We start from the raw sequence: 26,105 nt of genomic DNA, 5'->3' as shown, positions 1-26,105 counted from the left end.
AAATGCATGGAAAAGCCACGTTCTCTTTTTTTCACAGACAATATAGGATTTGACTGTATCCAAAATCCCATATCACACTGGACACCTGCAAACCCAACACTGACTGCAGAGCCTTGGAAGCCTGGGACGAGGGCTTGATAGGTGACACAGCACTGAAGAGCAAGTTCTTCTGTAGGCATAAATCCTGCAGGACTAGTCCAATCATAGACTGATATTCACCAGCACAAATCTCCCATCATCTTCCCCTTTCTCTATTTCTGGTTGCTTCCTTGTCCCTGCCACAGCTGTTCAAGGAGCTGACTTCATCAGAATATGCTTTGTGAAGTGGATTTCTGCTCTGGATGATGCTTTTGCTTTATTTCTTTTATAAGTGCCAAACGGCTGAACGATGCCAAGGGTAGAGCTCTGAAAGTCATGACCAAGAAAAGTGTAAGTATTTTTCTGTGGCATTATAAGCTGAAAAGTCTCAGGGCATTTCACAGACACAAAAGAAATTGGGGCTTTTGAATACAGCTGTTTGTGCCCATCATCCTAGCTCACAGATGAGCAGGTATGCTGAGCAACAGTGTTCAACCCTAATACTTTTTAAGATTTGGCCTACCCCAGCTGGCCACAGTCATCAGAAGATACTGCCTGTAAACTGCAAAACAGGAGACATATGCCTGCATTTCAGCCACTCCAGTCAATAGCCTGACACATTATCCTCAACCAGCGCTGAAGGTGGGTTTGCCAGACCACTGAACTGCTGCAGGAAAAACCTGCTGGAGCAGGGAAGGGAAACAACTTCATTGACCACAGAACTTTGTTAACTGCATAAGAGCCAGTGCATAGAAAAGTCAAATATGGGACTCAGCTGACCTGGCTCCTATCTTCACCACAAGACTTGTCTTTCCTCTAGCCCAGGACAGCACAGCCCCACTTGCCTGCAGTGTTTCAGACTCTTCCTTAAAAGCTGCTCTTCTGAGCTTATAGCAAGAACCTGTTTCCCTGATCACTCCTTGAACTCCCTCTTAAAACTGCCCAAAAACTTGTTGTGTGACTGGGACATAGACACCATCATGCAGGGAGCTAAGCTGAAGCATTTATCTTACAAACAGCCCTCTAAACAGGTACCACGAAAGAATACATTTAGGATGCTCTTCACATCAGATTTGACAGAGCCAATTCACCCTGAGAAACTGGGGCTACCAGCTGCACAGGTGCATAGTTCTATTTCTTATCCTCACCTCTTCATTTCACCTGGGAATATTCTCAGTCTTAAAAGCAGATCAGGAAATTAATATTTGAAGGTACAGAAGAGCCTCCTAACATCTGAAAATGGCCTTTCTATGAAAAATGTGCAGGATTTCTAAGTGCAACTGGATGAGAAACACATGAGCTCTTGGTTCATATTTTCCCATGCCTGTCAAAATGAGAAGTTATAGTACTGCACAGAGACTCTTTTTTATTCCTTTTTTTTTTTTTTTTTTTTTTGAAAGCTAATTAAAGTTATTTGATACCTCAGAAAATGTTCATATCAAAGGGGCCAAAAATCCCCAGCTAATCCACACTCTGCTGGAACTAGCTCCTCACTGCATTTTATATGAGAAGTGTGCATGTCACCGTAGTCCCTCCATTGCAAAACAGCAGTATTCAAACAGATCCATAATCACAGAAGAAAGCAATTTAAAAGAAACATTAATAGACATGTCCCAAACAAATAACCTACAAGGGAAGAGCACCACAGCACTAGAATCATTTACAAACTCAATAGCCTTTTAAAGACTATGAAATTATGCAAAATTTTGCTGAAATGAGATCAGTTTCCTGATCCCCTAATAAGTGTCTAATGTCATCCCCTGGTATCTATACTCACAACAATTCCCCTGCCCCCTCCTTGCCTCCTTGTCACCCAACACTTAGGCTTCACCTTCTAACAGATCCACATTTTCCCAGCTTCAGCTAAAGGCTCAGTTTCATACAAATCTGCCCTTAGTGACTGAAGAGAATAATTGGCCCCTGCTCTCTCTTTATAACAGTCCTTTAAGGATGTGCAGACAGGTAGGTTTTCACCCACAGTTATGTTTCTTCTAGAATGAACATACCTGTCTCTCATAGCATTGCTTACAGGACTTCGTGTCTACTGTCACCTACCCATCCAGCCTGCAAACTCTTTTAAAAATAGCACACCCCAACATGGATGCAACACGGCAAGATAATAGGGGAGAAAGTATCTACAGACCCAGCAAATCGGAGGGAGAGGGCTCCCTCAGGACCACGACATCCTTTCCCTGGAGGATTTTGGATGCTCTTTGTAGGAATGCTCTCAGGGCTACTTTCCTTCTCTTTCCATCGCTTTCCTGGGAATGGTACTTCATGCTCTGCCACGTTTCACAGTGGGAATTGTGCTGTCTGTTCAGTGCTTCCTTTTGTACAGTTTGCTGCTATTGTTTGGTTACAGCTACTTCTCCTTCTGTTCTAGTTAGACTCCTACACAACTCCCCTAGCAGTTGCAGGCTGGGCATCTAACCAACCGCTGCTCCAGCAGCACTAAACAATTCCTTGCTCTCTTTCTATGTCCTCAGTGTTTATATTCTTAAGCACACACTTTAAGGCAGTCATCACATCTCTCTTTTAATTGTCACTTGGCCAAGCTAAATGTAATTAGTTACTTTAATCTTCCTGCTTAGATCAATCCCTCCAGCATCTTAATCATTTTGGTTGCTCCACTGAATTTGTTCTAATTTGCTGCCATCTTTGGGACAGCGAGCTCTCCAGAAATGAACTCAATAGCCTAGGTACACTCAGACCAGGCACAAGAAAACACAGCTAGAAACACATAGAAAGCATTTCCTTTTTCCCAGATGCAGTAGTTCTGTTTATGCAATCCAGAAATCACATCATCTTCTTTGCTGCCACATTGTACTGCAAGCCCATATCTCATTTGCTAACCAGTGTAACCCCAGTGTCATTTCTGGAATTACGGCTTTCCAGGGGTGTACCTCTCATCTCTGCTTTCTTTCCTAGTGCAGTCTGATTTTAACTCCTACTATTCAATTTATTATCCACTCTGCTAATCCCCAAATCCTATTCTGAGGTATGACTGCTTAGCCAGCTATATATCTCAAATCTCTTTGATTTCCAATGGAAATACTCTCACAAAGAAAAAAGGCATGTGGTTTGTCAGAGTCAAGTCAAGACACATCCCTAAATTCAAAAAAAAAAAACCAAACAAAAATGGATTTTTAACACACCTGTCTCCTGCATCTGTCCCTCACCACAAATTCCCAAAGGATTTTCAAATGCTGCAGTTCAGTTTCAGTGGCATCACAACATTGTGCCTCTGTGCAACAGCTTTGTATCAGACCCTGATGCTCTTAGAAAAAAACAGTGGCCCCTGAAGACCCAGGCATGGCCCTGTGAGAACAACTGGGAGCACTGAGCAGGTGCAAGTTAATTGTCACCCACCAGATGTACCACTGCTGTACACTGCCTTTCCCTCTCCACACCCTCAAGTTTGGGCATGGCACCTTCTTAGCAGCCCACACACCAGCTTTCTCCAAGTGGTGATGTCAAAGGCTCCTCTCCTTTTTCATCCCAAAGCTTCCTTTGATCCTTTCTGCAAGACATCACATGGCTGCAAAGCTCCCTAGCCATTGCCTCAGCAATGGGCAGTCACAAGTGCAGGACCTTAGTGCAAAGCAGTTTTAGGGTGCTGAAGAACACACTTTTCCCCCTCCTGCAGACGTTTTCACTTGGAAATCTCCTCCAAAACTCTGCCCTGCAACTCTCTTGCAGACACCAAGACTCCAACAGCTCCCAGACTAGCTGAAAGGCACTGAGACGGGTGGCTTTGCCCCCCAGTCACCTGCAGGGCTGCCCTGACCTCAAGCTGGGAGTGATGGCACAAAGTTCAGTGGGCTTGTCAAGCCTACAGAAAGAGGGAAGACAATGGAAAAGCAAGGAGAAGGTGGAGTGCTGCAGGGATGGGAGTGTATGGAGAGCAAGCCCTGGGCTGTGTTGATGCATAACCTCTCTGTGATATTCAGCTCTGTGGGGAAGATGCTACTCAGCCCAGCTCTGCTCCCACTAGCCACAAGGCAGCTAAATGAAAGCATCTTAATGAACTGGGGCTGAGGGTCCTTGCCACTATGCCTCTGGCTGTGCCTGCTCCCCCTCCACTCTGGGCCCCAGGTGAAGGAGGGGAACACCTACCCACACCCAAGAGGCTGTGGCATCAATTTCTCTCTTCCCAGCAAACAGCAAAATAAAGCACTGGCTACTCCTTCCCACCCTCTTCCATGCATATGTACTGCTAGTGTGGGTAAATTTATGAGTCAGCTCTCTCAGTTTCTCATGACCTAGGCTTTCTCAGAACCAGAATGCAATTACTGACAGTGAAATTCTGATGAGGTGTACAAACCTGCCCTCCTGTCACCAACTATTCTCATGACCCATGTCAGCCCACTTCCACCCCACCAGCAGGAAGAAAGTTCTTCTGTTTAACTTTCCAGTCTCATGGGCCAACAGAAAGAACAGGAAAAAGGCACAGCACAGCACAACTCAAATCACTTGAAAAGCCACAACATGTGTGAATTGCTTGAATTCGTGACTCTATTCCCAGTATTTAGTGCCACCACAAAGATCCTCACTACAAGTGACAGGATCAGCTTGAGCAGAGGAAAAACAAAGTAGGTTGAATAAGAGTACAGAACTGCAGTCCCCCCCCCTTTGGATGTTGAGAAAATGAGACAGATGCACACATACACCTCTCACACCTCTATGCTTTGCACTTACTTGAAGCTCATGGGTCTGCCTTGCAGGAGACTATTCCACAAGACCTTGGGATGCTTTTAGCCTGAAAAGACCAGACTTATGCATACATCTAGAAGAGAACTCCAGCCAAACTGCCTGACCGTATCTCCTGGCACAGGCAATGAGAATTTTCTGCCAAATGCTGGTCAGCATATACTAGACCAGTTTGGCCAGGATGGAGAAGGTCAGCTTGGCTTCAGCCAACCGGGAGCTGACTATGGCCAAGAAAAAACTTAGCATGGCTTTTACCATCCTGCTCTAGCAAGCAATGAGACAGTTCCCACATATTCTTCAAGCCCTCCAAGACATTTGCAAGAAGGAAAGCCATCTATTCAGTGATCTGCAAGGGGTGCTTAAGGTTGTATGGTTGTTCTGCAGCATGGTTTCTTAGCTACTCGTATGAATGCGTTATGGGGTTTTTTTCCAGTTATTTTAAGTGGCACAGCTTAGCTGCTGCTTCTAAGGGAAATTTGCCTTCTCTTCTCATTGCTGTTCTGATCTTTCATTGAATGGACTACCTAAGAATGCTTTTATCCAAGTATTCTATCTCTTCAGCTGGTATGATAAAGGCAGCATTTCAGTAAAGTCAACGTTTGAGGGAAATCTTTTGCATAGGAACTTCTCTAAACCCCAGGTTTCACCCAAAGAATGTAGTTTTGTCATACTCAGGAGAAGCACCAGAACAAACTCTGTCTTTCTGCCATCTCCTTTAAGTTCACTAAATATTCAGACTACCTTCAGTATAGGAAATGAGGGGTTTTAAAGGGCATTTCAGCCTTTAACTCTTTATTGTCCCTCTGGATCTCTGGCAGTAAAATCAATTTCTGTGATTTTTTTCCATTAGGTTTTGTTCTGCAACTTTTAAACCACTGTTATATATTGCTCTTTCAAAGTCGTTCACATTATGAGAAAATGTCGTTAAGTTAATTTAAAAGTCTCAAATTCTGTTCAAATGGAAATTTCAACTATGCCAAATACAGCCATTTTAAGCAGTTCTTATGAGAGAGTCATTGATTTTTTTCCTTCAGGCACAGTCCATGAGGATTTGAGGAAGGAAACTTGATACAACTTAATTTGATCCCAAAACTAGATGTCAACCATTTTCTATACTTATTGATAGTTTATACTGCAGGAAAAGCAGCATGTGAGGTGATCAAGAAGATACCTGAAAACTTATAATGCAAAAGAAACATCGGGGAATCTGTTGGTATCCTTAAAATCACATAGCATAATGCTTGAAAAACAAGGGAATCATTGAATGTGAAGACAAAAAATGACACCCAGTGTATGCAGCTAACATCAAGGATTTATACAGCATTCATTGCAGGCATCAAAATAGAAATCTAGACAGTACCTCAATAGCTCATTAAGATGTTCCCCAGTTGGCAAAAGTGAACAAGTTTATAAAAAATAATACTTTGAAATTAGGATGATTCAAAGAAATATTTCAAACCCTTGAGATTTTTACCACAGAGAAGTCATCCAAAGTCAATCCAATCCTCACCACAGCCAATGCTGAGATTCTGCCCAGCTTCAAAGGGACAGCAGATCCAGCCTTTGGGCTGCAGCTGAACCCCTGTGTAGGTTCACATGGCAATTTGTCCTGCCAGACTTGCTGAACTACAGCATCACAGAACACTGTCATGTCAGAGAAGATAAATGGATTTCTCTGTTACCCTGTCCACTTAAAAGGACACAGTTAGGCTGCTAGGGCAAACCCTCTCTCTAATTTTCTGTTTTGTTCAGTATTTATGCTTCATCATGCAAGCAATATTTTTTTTATGAAACATCTTTCTTAGATACTACTTCTAAATACATGGAGGCAAAGATGTACAAAGACATATAACTAAGTGTCATTCTTACACCAGCTCCCTCTTGGCACACAGTGGTTATAGAAAAAGCAAACCCTGGACATCTCTCTTTAGCCTTCCTGTAGCATCCTGAAGAACAGGTCTCTGGGGGGGTGGCAAGGACCAGACCTATGATACCCAGTCATGTCAAGGGACCTTTTGTGGCAACTTACCACTTTCTGGCTTGAAACTAAGGTCTGAAATGTCCAGAAATCATGGCTAGGCTATATAGACATTGCCATTTCTTGCAAATTCAAATTATGCTTAAGAGTCATCTGTATCAAAGCCAGACTATGGGATCTTCAGGCCTTCATGTACAAAAAGAGATGGACTATCAGGTAGCCACTTCTCTTACAGTAGAAAAATACAAGGCAGATTAGAAGACTCTGGACTTGTCCTCGATAGTGACTCTTTTTATAGAATCATAGAAAGTTAGGGGTTGGAAGGGACCTCAAAAGATCATCTAGCCTAAGCCCCCCTGCCAGAGCAGGGTCACCTACAGCAGGTCACACAGGAGCACATCCAGTTGGGCTTTGAATGTCTTCAGGGAAAGAGACTCCACAACCTTCCTGGGCAGCCTGTGCCAGTGCTCTGTCACTCTCCCAGTGAAAAAATTCTTCCTTGTATTTATATGGAACCACCTGTTCTCTGATGTCCCTTCTCCTGTTGTTAGTCACTCCTGAGAAAACTTGACTCCGTCCTCCTTGTGCTCACTCCTTACATATTTATAAACATTTATGAGGTCCCCCCTCATTCTCCTCTTCTCCAAGCTGAAGAGACCCAGCTCCCTCAGCCTTTCCTCATAAGGGAGATGTTCCACTTCCTTCATCATCTTGGTTGCTCTGTGCTGGACTCTTTCAAGCTGTTCCCTGTCCTTCTGGAACTCAGGGGCCCAAGAATGGACACAATATTCCAGCTGCAGCCTCACCAGGGCAGAGCAGAAGGGGAGAAGAACCTCTCTCGATCTACTAACCACCCCTTCTAATGCACCCTAGGATGCCATTGGCCTTCTTGGCCACAAGGGCACACTTTTGGCTCATGGTCATCCTTCCATCCACCAGCATCCCCAGGCCCCTTTCACCTACGCTGCTCTCCCTCAACCTATACTGGTACCTGGGGTTGTTCTTTCCCATATGCAGGACTTTACACTTGTCCTTGTTGTAATACATTAAATTTCCCCCTGCCCAACTCTCCAGCCTGCCCAGGCCCCTCTGAATGGCAGCACAGCCTTCTGGGGTGCCAGCCACTCCACCCAATTCTGTGTCATCAGCAAATTTGCTGATAGTACACTCCATTCCTTCATCCAGGTCATCAGTAAATATATTGAATAGCACTGGTCCCAGTACTGACCCTTGAGGGACTCCATTAGAAAAAGACTTCCAACTAGACTCCATCCCATTCACTACAACTCTGGCCTCTATCCTTCAACCACTACCCGATCATACAGGCCACATCTCTTCAGTTTAGCTCCAAGGATTCTGATGGTGTCAAATGCCTTACTGAAATAAAGACAGACTGTCCACTGCTCTGCCATCACCCATCTACCTAGGCTATCAGGTTGGTCAGACATGACTTCCCCTTAGTAAAGCCATGTTGACTGCTCCTGATAAGCCTCCTGTCCTTGATGTGCCTGAAGACAGCATCACAAATGAGTTGTTCAATCACTTTCCCAGGGATGGAGGTGAGGCTGACCGGTCTGTAGTTACCCAGGTCCTCTTTCTTGCCTTTCTTGAAGACTGGAGTGACGTTTGCTTTCCTTCAGTCCTCATGCACCTCTCCAGTTCCCAAAGATGATGGAGAGCAGCCTCACAATGACATCTACCAGTTCCCTCTGAACCCATGAGTGCATCCCATCAGGAACCAGATGGGATGCAAATTTGCAAAAGTTTCCAAACTGGGTAGTGAAAGAGGGGTATATTAGTACAAGACCTGTCTCTTCCAGCCCCCAAGCCTGTACATCCTTAACAAGCACACACACAGAAAAAAGAGAAAGACTTAAAAGCCTTTAGGTACCTCACCTAAATAGGCTGCCTTTGTAGTCAATAGGGATTAGCTTCTCCAGAGGGTAAGCTGGAGCACTTCTGTTGGGCTCCTATTCTGCACTACCCCTCAAAGGATCCCTTTTCTCCACTGACCCCCTGGAGATCCTCTGGAAACGAGTCTCCCACAGCTAGTGTTCACTTCTGGAACGCTCCACTTTCCATATAACTATCAAACATCTCACCAAGCCTATAAAAGCTAAAAACGTAAAATGAACAATGGGAGGGAATATACCAAGGGATACAAACTGCAGCAATGAAAATCTCAAATGATTTTAAAGATCCAGAGACAATTTTAAAAAGCTACCTGAACATTATAAGACATGATAAAAATTTTCATTGAAGCCATAATTCCATTTTCCTATCATGGAGCCTCTGAAGTTCTCATCCCTCATCCTTTGTTGGAGAGCATTTGCTCGAGGATCAAGTCTTTGTTCCCTGGGAATTCACGTCCTCCTGCCACTTTTTCACCTACCTGGAGAACTGGAGCTGGATACTACATGAAATATTTTTTTGCTGTTGGGAAACAGAAATGTATCCAAAGCAAAACAAGAACAAACTTGTGCTGCCTAATTTGGAGGGAGAATTAGCTCCAGTGTCTCCCAAATCTCAGAGGACTCCACAGCCTCTGGGCTATGGAGCCTGCTTCTCCATTTCTTTCATGCTGAAGTCATTTCCCTTTTATAGAAGTAATTACTTTATATCAGGCCAAAGAAACAAACTATGTCCACAGCCCAGTCGTTAGAACACTCCCTCTCCAGCACCATGAATAGGCATTTATATAAAGAAAAACAGCTCCAACTGGAAAAGCTCCAATTGAGAAAGCATTACTGCAGAGGACCCAGTAGTCTGGGCCGTCGTGTTGGCCAGGACAGCCTTGGGGCCAAGTCCCCTCTCCAAAGTATGCAGAACAAGAATGCATCACCCAAACCCCAGTTACTTTTCTGCTTACCAGGCTACCTGCTATTCTGGGCTTTTCTCTGCTTTCTCATGAAAATACCATCAGAAGCCGTCATTAATTTCAACACACAACTACCAAAATCTATGAAATTGATGGGGAGGGGGAGCAGTAAACCTATTTCCTGCCACATTCACTCTGTTACAAATCTCTCCTGTCAAAAACCTTAATCACCACGTCTAGCCTCAAAACCTGAAGTCAGAGACCTCTCTGACAAGCTGTGAATAAGAAACATGATTTCACCTCAATCTCCTAACAAAACAAAACAAAAAAAAAGGTAAGAGTATTAAGGCAAGGTAAGCTGTTAATCAGTAGCCATCTCCTATTGTGTCTCTCCTGGTCTCTGGAAGTTATTCCTTCCTCTAGTAAGGATAACCTCACCCAGAAAGGGTTGCGTTCATGTCAGATACCCACTGTGAGCATCCAGCTTCTGCTTCAGAGAGCGCAGAGGCACAGGCACTCGGCTACCATGAGTTCTATGAGCCCTGAAGTTCAGAAGCCTTCTAGCTGCTTTACTCCCCATGGAAATGTGACAAATTAAAAGTGGGTAAATCATGAACCTTACAGCTCCTCTCTGAATCCCTGGATTGGAAGTTTGCAAACTTTCAAACCAGGGATTCAAAGACAGTTTTCTGTAAAAGTTACTGTATCTTTCAATGCAGGCATCCCTCAGCGATCCTATTTTTCTAAGCTACTTAGTTTTTATCTCTTCCTGCTTAGAGTGCAGACTCCCCATCACATAATGAAACGATTGAAAAGTCTTTTTCTGAGATTTCATTTATGCTTTTGTGCCATTTACCACTTTGTTACTTCCAGATGGAGTCTTAAAAGCTTCCTCACAGAGTAATCAAATACATGGTACTTTATACCATATCCAAGCTGCTTTTGTACTTCAACTTTCAACATTTCAGGACACTATCTTTGCAATTTTAATTACATATAATATTCACCTTTTCAGTAATAAATTAGAGGGTAATTTCAAGTTGTACCAAAAACGTGGAGAGCTGAAGAGGAGAGACTGTGAGAACAGATTATGTCATTCTGTCGCTTTCATTAGTCTCTCCCTTGGGAATTGTCAGCCTCTGATGTTTCAGCTTGCCTCTGCTAAAACACGTCTGACACAAGGGAATCTCCCCCAAGATGCTTAGGCCACTGAGTACAGCAGCCAGCAGTAACAGAATTACAGAGGAGGGGAGAGAGAGAGAGAGAGAGAGGGGTGCAGGGATATGCAGATCCCTCCCTCATGCTTTCCACGCAAGTGTAAGCCTACATGTGAGTAGCTGCGAGCCAGTGCATTTTTGTGCATTTCCTCTGCCCCAGTGCACTTCAAATGCATTTCTCAACAGAGTCCTGTGACAGAAATTCCCCAGCAATCCATCCATCCATGCGCAAATTAATTAAAATCCCACTTTACCTGGCACAAAGAGATTCACAACAATGACCCTTTCTCCATCCTCCTCTTGGAGTGGCTGGTGGGCACCTCTACACCTCTCCACGTAGTGGTGGAGCCACTCTTCTCACTGCATGGGCTTCAAATGCACCTGCCTCCAGATGCTGTGAAGATTTAGGATTGCCCTTGGAACCAGAGCCAGCTATAGGTTGCTAGCAGATCTTCTGCATTTCACTTCCAGGTAGTATTCACTTAAGGCCTCTGTCTCTCACATTCCAAGCACCCACTGTGTATCCCCAGGACCTCATTCCCAGCTGGGGATGCTGCAGTAGCAGAGGTCCCACGTAACAGAGAGAGACCTCAATCCCCTGCTACACCCCTCACCTACCCATATCCCCTTGTGTCTTGTTCACTGCCCACAGCTGGAGGCAAAGCAGGGCCACTGCTGTCTTCAGCTATCATGAGGCTATTATGCCTATCACCTGAAAACAATTTTCTATTAATGAATAGAATCACAGCAATCAGCTGTGATGTAGGACACGGCATTTGTGCTGGTAAATTATCAGCAGATTCATGACACCAAATCTTATCTGTCTCAGCTGGCTCCTAGTAACCATCTCACCTTCCTATTTTGTTCTGAAATGGAGAATTTAATAAGTTTTACATTTGTTTCCTTTTGCAAAATCCTCCGAATTCTTCAGCTGTCATACAAGCAGGAAACCACATCCACGTGAAAGAGTTGTGCATATTAGTTCCTCAACAGTGCATGCCAGCCCTAACTGAGAGATTAGGAGAAGGGGTCAAACAAAAATGCTAAATCCAAATATAATAAAAAAGAGATATTATGGTGTAATTTCCTTAGTTTGAGTTTCAGTTTGTCCTGGACACCTGTATAGAAAAGTCCTGATTCTTACAAAAAACACCAGAGGTCAGGATTACACACATGTTGCTCTGCCAAAAAAATAATGTAAGCCACCAGAAAGGTTGTCCCACAGTCCCCAGTTCTGCAGATGCACAGGTGGATAAACATCGGTGTAGGCTCAAGGCCACACAGCACGTTCCCAGTGCTGGACAAACTTGCAGTCCCAAAATGGCACTTCCAACCCTCTCAGCTACCAGCAGGGGAATCTCTACTCGCTTAAAACAGGGACACCCCTCTTTGAACCCATTAACAGAGCTGCCCATTCAAACCTCAGCCATGCACAGGAAGCTCTTCCAAACTCAAAGCACTGAGAGGTGCAACTGTGAAGCCAGGGATTCTCAGAAACCACGATGCTCATGGCTCCCCAAATCCCATTTTATCTTCTGGAAGAAGCAGGCATGAGTAAACAGAAGGCACCTTTAAACTGCAGTTCATCTTGCGAGACAAAAGAATGACATCATGAAATAGCAAGGTGTGTATTTTCACATTGTGGGTGATGATAAACGTCACCTCCCCTTGCAGTATCAGGTTTTGGCACAGGAGCTATTCAGATGCTGTGATAGTGTAAAACCTTGAAAGCGATAGCTACAGATGGTGAGGATTCTTAATGAAGGGATCATGATCTCAATCTAGAACAGCCCAACTTGTCCCAGGATCCGGGAACTGTGTCTGCAAAAGCTAAAGCATCATTCACGTGGGACACGTTTGTTAAGTTTCTTACGTACAGATTTCTATACTGAAGATCTAGCCGTCCCCCAGCACAGGACACAACGTCACAACATACCAGAGGTTTTGCAAACTGGACATCTTTGGGGAGCTCCTGATATACTGAAGGTTTGTGACGAGTCAGCACCATCATGTTAACTCCCACGGGTACCATATGTGATTTGAAGCACAGGACCAAACTCAGTCATGTGGGGAGGGGTTCCTCCAATGGGACAGTCAGTCCCTCCCTCCTGCACACAGAACAGATCAGCCTCATTATCTGTCTTCCAAAGTTGTTTGGTTAGACCTGCAAATATCATGATCTATGGCTTATTCGAGACAGACTTTATTAGGTACAAAATCTTGATAGCTCAGCACCTACGTCTAGCTTTAAATATCTTCAGTCACAGCAGTTCTGCCATATTTATCAGCATCTTCTACTGTCAATAGAACACTATTTCAGTAAACATTTAATTTGATATTTAATTTGCATTCTCTCTGCTTCATCTTAAACTCATTTATTTCCTGATCTGTCCTCAGTGACTAATGAGAATAATTGGCCCCTGTCCTCTTTCTGTAATGGTCTTTAATGTATTTTCAGACAGTTAGGTATCCACCCACAACTCTCTTCTCTCCTGACTGAGCTTGCCCAGATCTCCCAACCTTTCTTCACAGGTCTTGTTTCTCTGTGATCGTTGTCTTTGTTCGCTCCCCCGCACTCTCCTCAGTTCTTCCCTCTCAGAATTGCAGCCCCCAAACAGAATGCAGTTGTCTAAGCAAGGCTTAACACATTCGTAAACAAATGTTAGAGACATCATTTTGCCATTTTGAACAAAAGAGAATTGCATACAGAGCTTGCACATGGACTGGAAAGCTGGTCTAGTAGAGAATGTTGGAAGGTAAAGTGATTAAGTTCTTAATTGGTGGTTCAAATCCAAACTAGGAGTGTAGAAAAAAATGAGAACTGTTCCCATTTTACAACTAGATAGCTACACCCAGACAAAGCACTCTAGGCTGACTGCTACCTTAAAAAATAACTTAGGAGTTTGTTACATGAAGAGTTAACTGGATGGGAGCTCCTACTGTGTCTAGCATGCCAGGGGAGAGATGGAGTGACAGAATAATGTCTCATGGATTATTCAGGTCAGCTAAACTGGTGGCTCCACACCCATTTTGGTGGATGAGAAATGAGCAGAAACAAGCCACCAAACAGACCATGAAGGCGAAATTCCTGTTTTCCTCTTACAAGTGTTTCTTCCCTATAAATGTTTCAGCGCAGCCATGCACACCAATATTAATGACACTGTATGTGCACTGGGAATGCAGAAACATCTTCAATATTCAGAGCTGGCAACCTAGCAGGTTACCTGAGCCACTTACAGTGACTCTCTTCAGTTTTGAATCTTCCTCATGGATGGGTTTAGAGAGTGAATGTTGCAGAGGACTCCACTTAGTATCCCTTTCACTTTAAGCCAGTAACCATGCTCTCATTCAAAATATCTCTTTTTTTTCCAGATGCTTAATTAATCCATCTATATTGGTGGCTCTGAAATACAATCTTGGATTCCTTGTGTTAGAAAGGGAAGGGAGCCACCCAGCATACTTTACAGTGCACAAATACCCTCTGTATTAGGAAGTATCAGCTGACAGTGAGCATCAGAACATGTTCCCTTTCTCTCTCCCCTTTTTAGTGGCTCTGAGTACAGGAAAAGAAGTATTTTATTCCCCTCACATTAAGCATATTAATGTATGTCTAAAAGCTAAAGAAAGAGAAGCCAGTCCTTCCTCCTTCCTAGACCCAGCATTCTCTCCTGCTTCTAGGAAACACTAAACAAAAAGCAGCCTTGCCTCGAGAGGTCAATATTAGCCATAGTTTGAATATACTTGATCACAGCATAGTTTGTACACTGCCTAGCACCATGCATTTGTTTCTGAGAGCATGGAGAGGTTTTTATCTCTGCAGCTGACCTCCAACAGCTGGAGGTTCTCTGCCTGGTTTGCACAGATCACCACCGAGCACTTGGTCGACTTTGTCTACAAACACCAGTTCACACCCTGATCCGTGATTCTAGCTGGGAGCTGGTGGTTTGCAGCTGAAGGAAGCCATGAGCTCTTCAACTATATAGGGTGGGCATATCTGGATTTTTTTTCCTCCCAATATGAAAGGTAGCTTTGATATTTAACCCAGCTGGGACAGTATCCTTGTTCCCAGGCCATTAGCACCATGCCACTCATCTTGCCAGAGCAAGCTCCAGTCCAGGAGCTGCCAGGAACCTCCTCTGCTGTCTTCACATGAACAGACAAGCAGGACGGGTAAGTCAGAGGGATGGTGGATCCCCCTTCATGGCTGGAGAAATGGTCTTTTTAAGTTCCCATTATGACGCACTTAGCTGAAGCAGAAACACAAGGCGCAGAGGGAGAAGGCAATGGTAGCAGGAGGGCCATGTTTGGCTTTAAATATCTTATTTTCCTCTGATCCCCCTTCCACATATTTCAGTGGTGCAATCTTCAAACTGCCATTTCATCTTATGCAGGGAGACACCCAGGGCAGTAGCTACTCTGCCTGACTGCGGCGAAGCAACAAAATGAAGAGAGTTGATTCACTGTGGTTTAAAGAATTTTTGTGGATGGGTGGGTGGAGGATAGATCAGGGTATTAGCAGATAACTTAGCAGCCATGTTTCTCCCAACCACTCCCTGCTTTTCTATCAAGTGTAAATATACCACACAGAAGGCTAATTACAGAACTGCCAAAGATCCAGGCAGTCCTAGAGCTCCGATGTCAGGCAGAGCAGGTACTACCACCATCCCATTGTAGATAAGGCAATCGCAGTACATCCCTCTCAAAAAGATCATCTTGTCAGTCTCTCGCAGTAACTAATCCATTACTTTGTGAAAAATTGCAGCTTGTACAAAGAACAAGAAAATAAATTAATAAATAAAACCCGCATATTCTCCATCTGCAAGATAATTCTCTTTCCCCACTGCTCACCAAGCCATGCTGAGAACTAGAGTACAGGCAGAGTAGATCTGTGGCCTCCGTGAAGGCCAAGAAGATTGAAGGTCCAGGGACCAGCTCTCAGCCTGGACTATCTCACAAGCAGATTTTGTGCATCCTAAGGAGTGAAAGACAGGAGCAGGGACTGGAGCCCGTTGCAGAGGCAAGCAGTGCTGTCTGTACAGCACTCCCATCCTTTGCCAGCTTGGGGGGAATGAGAAAACAGCACTGGGAATCAAATCCAGACCTCCTACATGGTACTGCAGAGACACTGATTCCCAGTGCCAGCTCAGGCAATGTAAGTCCAGTGTGGGAATCCAAGCTCAGCTCCACACTCTAGCGCAGAATGGCTCCAGCACCAGAGCTGGGATACACCTGCACTCTTCCAAACCAGGCACAAGAAACAGCTCCAACAGCAAAAGAAACACAGAAATTAATGCTGCCACCTCTTCTCCCTGCAGGCAAATGCTTGGAGATAGGATGCCGGTTCATAAATTTATAGAACATTTATACAGGAGCAGTTGATAATCCAAAATAAGAATAAAATAAATCAAAGCCTAAATTGTTGAATAGGGATGAAGGTTTGGGATTTTTCACCCCTGTTCTGTATTTCCATCTCCCCACAATCTCCTTCTGCTCTTGCTCACACAGGTAACAATGTAAAAATCTGCTATCAGTGCAGGTGTCCTGAGAACCTGCCCAGGACAAGATTGCTTTGCCCATAGCTATGGTCTGACTGGCAAAGGAATCATAAGTGGCACCAGGACTGGTGCAGACTGAGCTGGACTGGTGTGGCAGGAATGTGTCACCAGATCAGAGCCCGGGGTCTCTGAGAAGACGACTAGTGTCTTCGACCATTCTTCTTTCCTTTTGCCTGCTGAGATCTTCACCAGTCTGCCCTCAACCTGCTCCATCCATCCTGTCCCAGCCCTCTGAGACACCCACCCAGGAGTGGGAGACAGGCTGGCATGGTGGGAGAACAGAGAAAACCAGGATGTGTGGAGGTCACATGAGCTGCTGCTTTGGGGTGGCGTGGGTGAGATCTTCAAAAATGTCCATGCCCACATCTCTTAAAGAGCACCCTGCTGCACCCACACACACACTGCTGCTCTCCCCAGAGCTGCAGTCAGGGCACACCAGGTCACCCTACACCCCCGGATAGCACACACTTGCTCAGCTCCCCAAAGTCTTGGGTAGTGAGGCATCACTGAGCCCCATGGGAGTACTGCATACCCAGGACTACCTGCATGCCAAGGGGGCAGCTCAGGAAGGACCAACTTCCCCCCCTGCACTGGTTACAAGACCTGAGGTGACTTTGCTTGATGGTAGGGGCAACATTTTTTTGCCCAAGCTGGAATTGTCAGGGAAGGAGAGGAAAAGTCCCAGATAAAAGGTAGCAGCAAAAGACACTGGGAGTTAAAGGTTGGATGTGGGCCTGTGCTCCCTGCCCCCACATGCACATCAAATCTGCAAGACACCCTCCCCAATTCTTATCCACCCTGCTCTGCCTCTGCTCCAACCTGTCCCAGGTCACAGCTGGGAAGGGGGGTGGCCAGGGATGTGGCACCTGCCTGGGCACGATGCCCTGCAGGCAGGGCTGGTGGCTGGGGCGGGCACAGGGTGGGCAGCACTCTCCAAAAGAGCACACAGCCTGACAGGGCTACCCACCTTGCTGGTACCCCCCCAAGGCAAGTTCCCCTTCTTCCCTCTGACAAGGCGGGGTGAGGAGGCAGAGGAGCAGGGGCTGATCTGGGGTCACCCACCATCTACTCTCCCTTTGCCCCGCTCCTTGAGAGAGTGGGGATACATCTCCCCCTCACCCTCCCACCCCTACTCCCCCCCCAAGCCCTCCTGGCATCCCTCCGGGAGTTTTGCTTTTAGGACCTCTCACTGGGAAATGAGAACCAAAAGAGGGGACTACATCCCCCTGCCCCCCGGTCTCGGGTGGATCCGGCAGCCTCCGGGAGCTGCGAGGCCTGAGAAATTCCTCCTGAAAACGGGAGAAAGGCTGCCACACGCCCTCCTCTCCGCACAGGTAAACTTTTTACTCCCACTTGCGGAGGGAGCGGGAGGGAGGGAGCGCTCTGACAGGGAGGATCCAGGCGTGGATAAACCCTGGGAAGCCTTTGATATTTATAGAAGCATAGGCAGAATATGGCAGGAAAGGTGGCTCTCAACCCCTCGACAGGGAGCCGCTCATGGTTTTTAACAAAAGCCAGACAAAAAAACCTCAGAAATGTGGGAAAGAGCCACTGGAGGGATCGAGGGGAGGGAGGGGGTGGGAGAGGCGCGCCTCCGCCGCAGGATGCTCCGGATGCTTCAAGGGATGGGGGCCACCGCCCCAGCCCCCCGGCTCTCCCGACGGCAAGGCTTGGGGGGCCGCCCTTCTTCCTCCTTCTCCTGCTGTGGGGTGAGCCCACTGCTCTCTATTGTCTCCCCCCACCCACTGCCAGATCCCCGGTCTGCTGTAGAGAAGAGAGGCAGAGGAAGGCGGGCCGGTGGGAAACCAGGCAGGGGATGATGGTGAGGGAGAGGGTGGCAGGGGTTCGCCCCCGGGGAAGGAGGGTTTGCAGCAGCTCGTTCCTATCCACACCCCCCGTACCTCCCCCGCATTTCTCGCCGGGGGACTACGCAGCCCCACGCGTACCGGGCGAAGCGGCGCGGCGGCCACGGGCTGAGGCTTAAAATAACCCCGAGACGTTCAACACCTTGTGCCCGGTGGGGCGCGGCGACCGCGGGTTCCCGCACCCCCCGGCGCTCCGGTCCCTTTGTCTTGCCACCATCTTACGGAAAGACTCACATGTCACATTACGGTCGGGATGCACCGATGTCTCTCTCTCGCGTATCTACAGCCGAGCGGCACGATAGCCATTTTGCATCCCTCCCAGGTGGGCTGGGGAAGGGGCTGCCTGCGTGAGGGGTGGATGCGGGGTGCAAGGGAGAAGTGGGGGGAGGGGGAGAAGGGGCGGGGCGGAGAGGGTCCACGGTGCCCGCTGACAGCACCAGGGGAACGGGGATAAATGAAAGCCCGTGAAGTTTCCTGAATAAGAGCGCCTCGTAGGTTCAGGTTAAGTGTCTTGACGTGCTTGGACTTAAAATAGCCCTTCACCTCCACGCAAGCAGCCGCGCTCGCCCCGGCGATGGGCGGGCTCCTGCCGCGGTGCCAGGGGCGGCCCCGGTCCCCCCGGCCCCCGCGTTAGGCCGCTCACGACCGAGAGGCCGGCGTGGGTTTTAAGTAATGCACCACCCTGCTCGGCAACAAGCAGGTCCCTACGTACGATTGCTCCTAATGGGCTCTATTTCCACATCAAAGCGTGACATGGAGCCGCTGGACCAGTGAAAAGAAAGAAGCAATTTGTGGATGGATGGATGGATGGATGGAGGGATGGGAATTACCTTCTTTTTCACCCTTTTTCAAAGCCATGTTCTTCCTCCCGTGTCTCCCCCAACCCCACCTACCCATGCTCAAAAAATATTCATGACACTTTCCCCCTGTTCACGACGAGGTATGTAACTCAAAGCACCTCTCTAGACCTCTCTAGCCTTCCCTTCATGTCCTATTTGATAAGCCAAGAGGGAATCAACATGTCTGGTGAATGTTTCCTTTTTTCTTTCTTTTTTTTTTTTTTTTTTTCCTTTTCCTTTATCTGCTTCTAAGAACAGCATCCATAAACCTTTTGTTCTACCGTGAGTGGTCTTCCCTCGGCAAACCCGTGTACCAAAATGAGCTGTCAGCTAAACCACAGAAACAGGAATTTCCCTACCTTGGTTTGTAGAAGCAGAACCTCTAGACGGACAGATCAAGGGAGAGAGCATGTTGGGAATGTCCAGTCTCCTCTTCTTGCTTGCATATCCACATAAGAAGAATAAGGGTCGGGGGGCAAACGTGGGGGAATGATTTAAAAAAATCCTATTTGGCTGTAAAAAAAATAGAGGATTCTTTGTGGCAATCTTGCGTCTTGAAGTGGTGCAAATTCAAAAGCCGGAGAGAATCACTTGAGAGGATATTCAGTGTGAGCAGTGAGGATCGTCAAATGCAGGTTCCAGAGTAAGCATTCCTTTCGCCTTTTTAATGATTATTCTTGAAATTATTCTTTTTTTTTTTTTTCCCTGGAGCCCTAGTGGAGAAGGTTGTGTTTAAAGCAACTGGATGTCGGTGCCGTTCTTCTGTGAAGCATGATTATCCTCAAAGCGTCCCCTTCCTGAAGGGAAAAATAAGCATCAGTTTTGTATTAGAGGGATCTGAAGGGGATAAAACCCTCTCCCCAACAAAGACATTAATATATTGAGAAGAAAGGGAGGCAAAACGCATTTCCCAACAGTGCACACAAGGGTAATAGAAATTTAAAAAAAAAAAATCTTAAGGAAAAAAAAAAAAACAGCTGGCACGGGTCTATAAATAATTCAGATACGGGCTGACTACACCATTCCCGGGATAGGCATGCATACGAGACGGCAAAGCGGGCGCGATGTGAATCGCTGAGAGAAAGCGAGCTCCCCCCCCCCTCTCCGCGGCCCCCTCCCCACGCACGCACAGCATTTCGCCCACCCCCGGGCCCAGCCCCCGGGAGGGCTGGCGAGGGCCGTGCCCACCCCTCTGCAGTGCTCCCGACACCGCTGCCCGCCCCGCTCGGCTCAATGGGCAGCGCGGGGCGCGCTCCGCGCACACACAGGCACAGCCACGGGGGGCGTGGGGGGGGGACTATTTCATAGACACCCCCTCCCCATCGCTCCCGGGAATACAACCCTTGGTTCCCTGAGGTTTGGGTTGGGCCTTTTTTTAATATATATATATATATATATATATATATATATATATATATATATTTTATTTTTTTTTTTTTTTTTTTTTTTTTTTTTTTTAAATCCTATGGGTGGGTTGATGGCTGGGGGACTCTCCCCCCACCGTAACCTCCACCACACGCGGACAGGGGTTTACAGCGATGCAGACATTTATTTAATGAACTCGCAGGTTTGGGGGTTTGGGTTCCTTTCCCCCTCCCATATCGCACGGAAAACAATTCACACTTACAGCTGTCATAAAATACAGACCCACATACATACCAGCAAATCCTGCTTCAAGCACACGGGGCTGCTCTGAGCAGCTACTGCCCCCCTCTCTCCCCGCAAGGCTGATCCATCTCAGACATGCTCAACTTCTTCAGTGTCTTCTCTTGACACTGCCAGGGTAGGAGATACGGGGCGGGGAGGGGGAAGTGTTCAGAGCATCACCCTAAAATACATTTAAAAAAAAAAAAAAGATCCTCCGCAATATAAAAGCTCCGAGCTCTCTTCCCGGAGGTGGAGAAAGCATAGGAAGGTGAACTAATAAAACAGCTTAATGCTTCATAATAAAAAAAGATACAGGAGAAAAATGGTGGGGAGGGGGGGAATCAAAGCTGGAGGGCGGAGGGGGGGGAGGGGGGCTTTGCGAGAAAGCAGCGGGGAAAATGGGGAGAGAGGAGGAGGAGGAGAGACCGTGCAGGGAACGGGAGATCAACCCCTCCCCACCGCCGGAGGGGGCAGGTCTCAGCCTCCGACACCCGGCAGGGGTGAAGGGGGACGAGCAGCGGGCGGCACCGGTGCCTTCTGCCGGGCCGGGACCGGGGCTGAGCCGCAGCAGCTGGGGCCGAGAAGCTCCGCGCAGCACCGCGGGAGAGGCCGGGGCTCCGCGGGTCCAGACCCCGCCCGCCCCCAGGGACCCCCGCGGGGAGGGGCTGCGGGCGACCCGAGCAGTTGGAAGAGACGGAGAGAAGGAATGATTTGAATATATATTTATACATACATACATGTATATATATATAATAAATAACCATGAAATAGTAATAATAAGAAGAAAGGAACGGGCGCCCAGCCAGCAGGCAGGCAGCAGAACTGGATCTGAACGAAAAGAAAGCAGTGCAGAGATAACGTTAATACCCTAATTGGATACTCCACAATTAAACCCGGTGCTTTAATTGTTACTCTCAGAGCCCCCTGGAACCTAAACAACGTGAAATCAGACCGAGCAGACTGCAAGGTGCGTTTGCATGCTCCACCCTGCCCGCACTCCCCTGCCCGCGGGTGCCTGCGCCCTTTCTGCCCTGGGTGCTCTCAGCCTCGCCCCTGCAGTGCGATCTGCTCTGTGGTCACGGATCCGTCTTTTTCCCCTCCCATGCTTGGGTTTAGCTCTGGGTGGCCTGAGCAGAACGCAGCAGAACGCGCCCACTCGCCCTCCACAGCACTGCAAAGCGGCCCTGGGGGAATCCTGCCCCAAACCAGGGCAAGCTGGATCGGAGAAACGAGGCAGGACCCTTCCCGAGTGGATGTGTCAAGTGCATCCTTTAGGATGTGTAGTCACCCTAGGGTCAGAAACGTCCTCCCTATCACACTGGCTGGATCTTGGTAAAAGGCTTGGAAAGGGCTCGTCCAGGACTTAGTGACCCATAAAGATAAGAGCAATGAGGAAAGCCGCCACCCACTACCCCCCCACCCCAATGCAGCCCTGCCTGCCACACTTATCCTGCAGGAAATTCATTCCTCAGGCCAAACACCCTGGGCTCTGCTTCAGTGCTGATCTGGGCTGCATTGTCCAGCCTTTGCATCCCTCTCACTGAAAGCACCCTCCAAGGAAAAAACAGCAGCCCGTACCTATCTAGGTATGCCCTGTGTCCAGGGGTGCTGAGATAGATATCCCTCAAACAACAGGCAAGGAAGTATGAATCCCACATGCCAAAGAGCTGTAGTCCAGTAAGCAGCCAAGCACTCCCCAGCTCATTGCTAGCCCTTGGTTGCAGGTATGTATGTATGTGCAAAACAGATAAGACAAAGGTCTGCACTTGCATGGCTGAAGTTCTTGCGGGAGAAAAGTCTCCTGAAAGCACCACAGCAGCTCTGAACTCTCTCAGTTCCTGGGTCCTGCCAGTTTGTACCTCAGAATACATCCACGTGGTTCAAAAAGGGTTTGCTGGTCTGTAGGAGAGGTTATGGATGTCAGTGTGGCTGTAGCATCATGTGCACGTATCAATATGCCACCTGCAGCTTGAATGAATTGCTATCTACATGTGCAGTGGGTGTACAATGATGTTTTTCATGTAGCTGGGGTGACCACAAGCAATACCAATCTGTGCTTGAGCTCCTTGCCAAAAGTAGACACCAAGATTTTCATTTCCACAGCCAGGATCTTCCTGAAGATGCTGGTAAGGTCTGTTCTGTTAGAAAGATTTTCCTGACATTTTTAGGCATGCTTAAAAAAGTGACTATGGTATTTTTCATTCCAATTTCAGTAAAAAGGGAAGACACACTAGCCAAAGCCTGAAGTAATCTGAAATTATCTCAGAACAGTTGGAGGGAAGCAATGTAGAGCCATACTTACATACAGAAGTTGCTAATAGCTGAAGATATTAGTCATTTGACTTTCCCATTCCTTTCACTGAATGATACAAGAATAGCAGACAGGATTTGGCCAAGGGTTGTTTTTCTTTTCTGGATGCCGAGAAGGGTCCTTCTTCATTGTTCTGTATGAAACAAGTGCAGAAGGAGCTTGACAAAAAAGAGAGGGAATGGTTTTCAGCCAGCATTTTACTTAGAAACATAAAATGGAGGGTTAAGAAGTATCTTTTTTTAAAAATTTCTTAAAACTGGCCTATCAATCAGAAGAGAATAGCTGTAATTATTTTAAGCAAGTCAGCAATATTTTAGATAATCATTCTCTGTGACCTTAAGATGAAGGAATTAATCAACTGCAAGTTTTCTTTCTGAAAAAACACAACTCCACAGTTACATCATTCATGGCAGCTTGTGTTGTTGCTTTCTTACAAGGATAAGGCTAGTTGCCTTTCTACTCAATACATGTACATCCTATATAAATATTATACGTATGCATATTTATCATTCTCCCCTAAACAAATCATAAGGGCCAACTTCCTTTTAGTGATTAGGGTCCTGAGTGTCTAATCTGTTACCTTCTTCAGAGAAAGGTGATCCCTTCCTCCTGACCAAGGAAATCAGGCTCAAAAATGTTTGAAGTTGGTCACACAAAAATGGCTGTTGCTTAAGAATTATCTTCTGCTCAAGATTCTGCACAACATCTAACTCTCAAATTACATTTACATTGAGTGCAACATTTATTGTAAATAATGGTGGGGAGGTAGGCTCCTAATAAAAACTCTTACAAAATCTCCAGCAGCATAGTGTTGTGACAGGGCTTACTCCCACTCGCTGGGGTTGGCTTTATTTTTTCTCCAATCAACAAAGATGAATGAACTGCATAAAACGAAATTAATAGCATCGCTGACAGGTAATTGTTTTTTTTCAAACATCTCTTCAATTCAAAAACACTTAAATGTTATTTGTAACACGAAGTGGGGGATTTATTTTAAATGTGTCTGCGCTTCATATAAATTTAGGCCCATATTATACTTGTCCTGCCTAAGATAAAAGAACATGGATGAAAGTTCTCATATGAAAAGCAGCCAGGGCTGGATGTGGCAGTGACAGTGTTGAGGAAGATGCAGAGCCATTCTGCCACCACTCAACAGCATCTGCCAGCCCAGACCAGGATCAAAGACTCTACAGTATCTTCAGCCCTTAACAAATGCCCCCATGGCTTCATAAAATCAGAGTTCACTTCCAGTGCAGTATGTCCCCAGATAATTGAGGTCTGCAGCTAAGGGAAAGAACTGGTCATTCATAGGTCATCTGCACAAACACAGATTTGGCTGCATCAGTATCAGTGTTAAGAAAAGCCATGCCTATGAAGAGTAATTCCTTGTAATCAATGAAATGGATCAATTGCTCTAGATAATTTGCAGCATAGAAAGGTTTTTCATAGTAGCATTCATCTGGGTGTTTGCATCTGGGCTGCAGAGCATGGGAACATATCAGTTTCCAGCTGCTTTTATACAGTGCTCTGTGCCCTTCTCCACTCACCTAACCTGACTGTGAAGTGGCCATATAGAATCATAGAATTGGCCAGGTTGGAAGGGACCTCAGAGATCATCAAGTCCAACCCTTGATCCACTACCGCTGCAGTTACCAGACCATGGCACTGAGTGCCACATCCAGTCTCTTTTTAAATATCTCCAGGGACGGAGAATCCACCACTTCCCGGGGCAGCCCATTCCAATGCTTGATCACCCTCTCAGTAAAGAAATTCTTTCTAATGTCCAACCTAAACCTCCCTCGGCACAACTTGAGACCATGCCCTCTTGTCTTGCTATATACCTCATATACCTCTATGGCCATGTCCCAGGCCTTCCCATTGTCTCTGACAGTGGGAATCCTGGTGTTCAGGTGCTAGAGCTCTGAATTTTTTGGAAGATCACCATAACATTGGCCACACAGGTCCACAAGCAAGGGTGCCACATCATGCTGCATAAAGAACAGAAATTTTGTTAGATAATTAAAAAGAAAGCAAACAGAGAAACAAGCACAAAAACCCAATAGCATCACAGCTACCTGGCTGAAGAATTCAAGTGCATTTTGGTATGAAACCTTTTGTCTTTTCTTCTGCACATGGCTCAGGACCAAGATAAGCTCGAGCAGGGCTAAGCCAGAAGCCACTGGTGTGGACTTCTAGGCAGTCTCTTGCAAAGACACCCAGGCACAAGGAGATGGCTCTCTTTGTTTGCTATCTAAGAGGACACTCATCCTGCTAGTATCTGTTCAGAAGAGGATCCTGAGCACTGCAGTATTTGCTTTGAAGTGATATACACATTCTCTCAGCTGTCAAACCAGGACACTTAGCTGAGCTCTTATCATTTTACATCGCAATAATTGCGGCATCCCTTACTATCTCTGCCATGGTCAGTCTGTCCCCAGAAATGCTAAACAACTAATGGGCTGGTTTTCTGTCACACAGAATCAAAAAAAGTGCAAAATAGATTAAAGGAGAAATAGCTTTCTCTGTGTCTTTATAGACTTGGTTTATGCTTTTGAGTACGGAACGTCAGGCTCACTGAAATTGGTTTCCCTGAATGGTCATTTATATATGAAATACATACACATTAGACTAAGGAACTGTGGAGTTCTTCCTTTCAAATGGAAATGTGTTGGTTTTTAACTGCAGAAGCACAGACAGCATTTCAGACCAACGCTGTCACTTTTTTAAGATGATATCTAGCTCCTCTACCTGTAGCGTATCCAAACTGAAGAACCTATCCTCAGTCAAAAGCCACCACGTCTAATAAGTAACCATCATCAGGTGCTGTGTTGCATGCCATTAAAGCATGATACAAACAGTAGCCATATTTGCCATCCCTTTTGACATACCTCCCAGAAGCATAAAGGAAAGGTCAAAGCACTGTTTTCCACCACTCTGAGAATGAAGACTTTCTCCTCATCTCTGGGGTGCAAAGATTATTCCAGTGGCTAGAGATTTTGCCCCACTTCACTGGTCTTAAACAGGCACAGTTTCCTGACACACATGAATGAATGGAAAACCATAGCCCAGCTTCTGGCAGTCATCTTC

General features: G+C 46.4%; 1 protein-coding gene across 1 annotated transcript in view; it reads right to left on the bottom strand.

The window, feature by feature from the left end:
- Nucleotides 1-20,198, bottom strand: part of GRIN2B (glutamate ionotropic receptor NMDA type subunit 2B) — a 209,623-nt gene extending 189,425 nt beyond the window's left edge. Inside the window, exon 1 of the mRNA XM_071732697.1 lies at nucleotides 19,420-20,198. The gene's annotated coding sequence lies outside the window, so the exon portion shown is untranslated. The remainder of the gene's footprint in view (nucleotides 1-19,419) is intronic.
- Nucleotides 20,199-26,105: the final 5,907 nt, after the last annotated feature.

Source organism: Heliangelus exortis, chromosome 1, assembly GCF_036169615.1.
Source record: "Heliangelus exortis chromosome 1, bHelExo1.hap1, whole genome shotgun sequence".
NCBI classification, from domain to species: domain Eukaryota; kingdom Metazoa; phylum Chordata; class Aves; order Apodiformes; family Trochilidae; genus Heliangelus; species Heliangelus exortis.
This window is presented reverse-complemented; position numbering and strand designations above follow the sequence as displayed.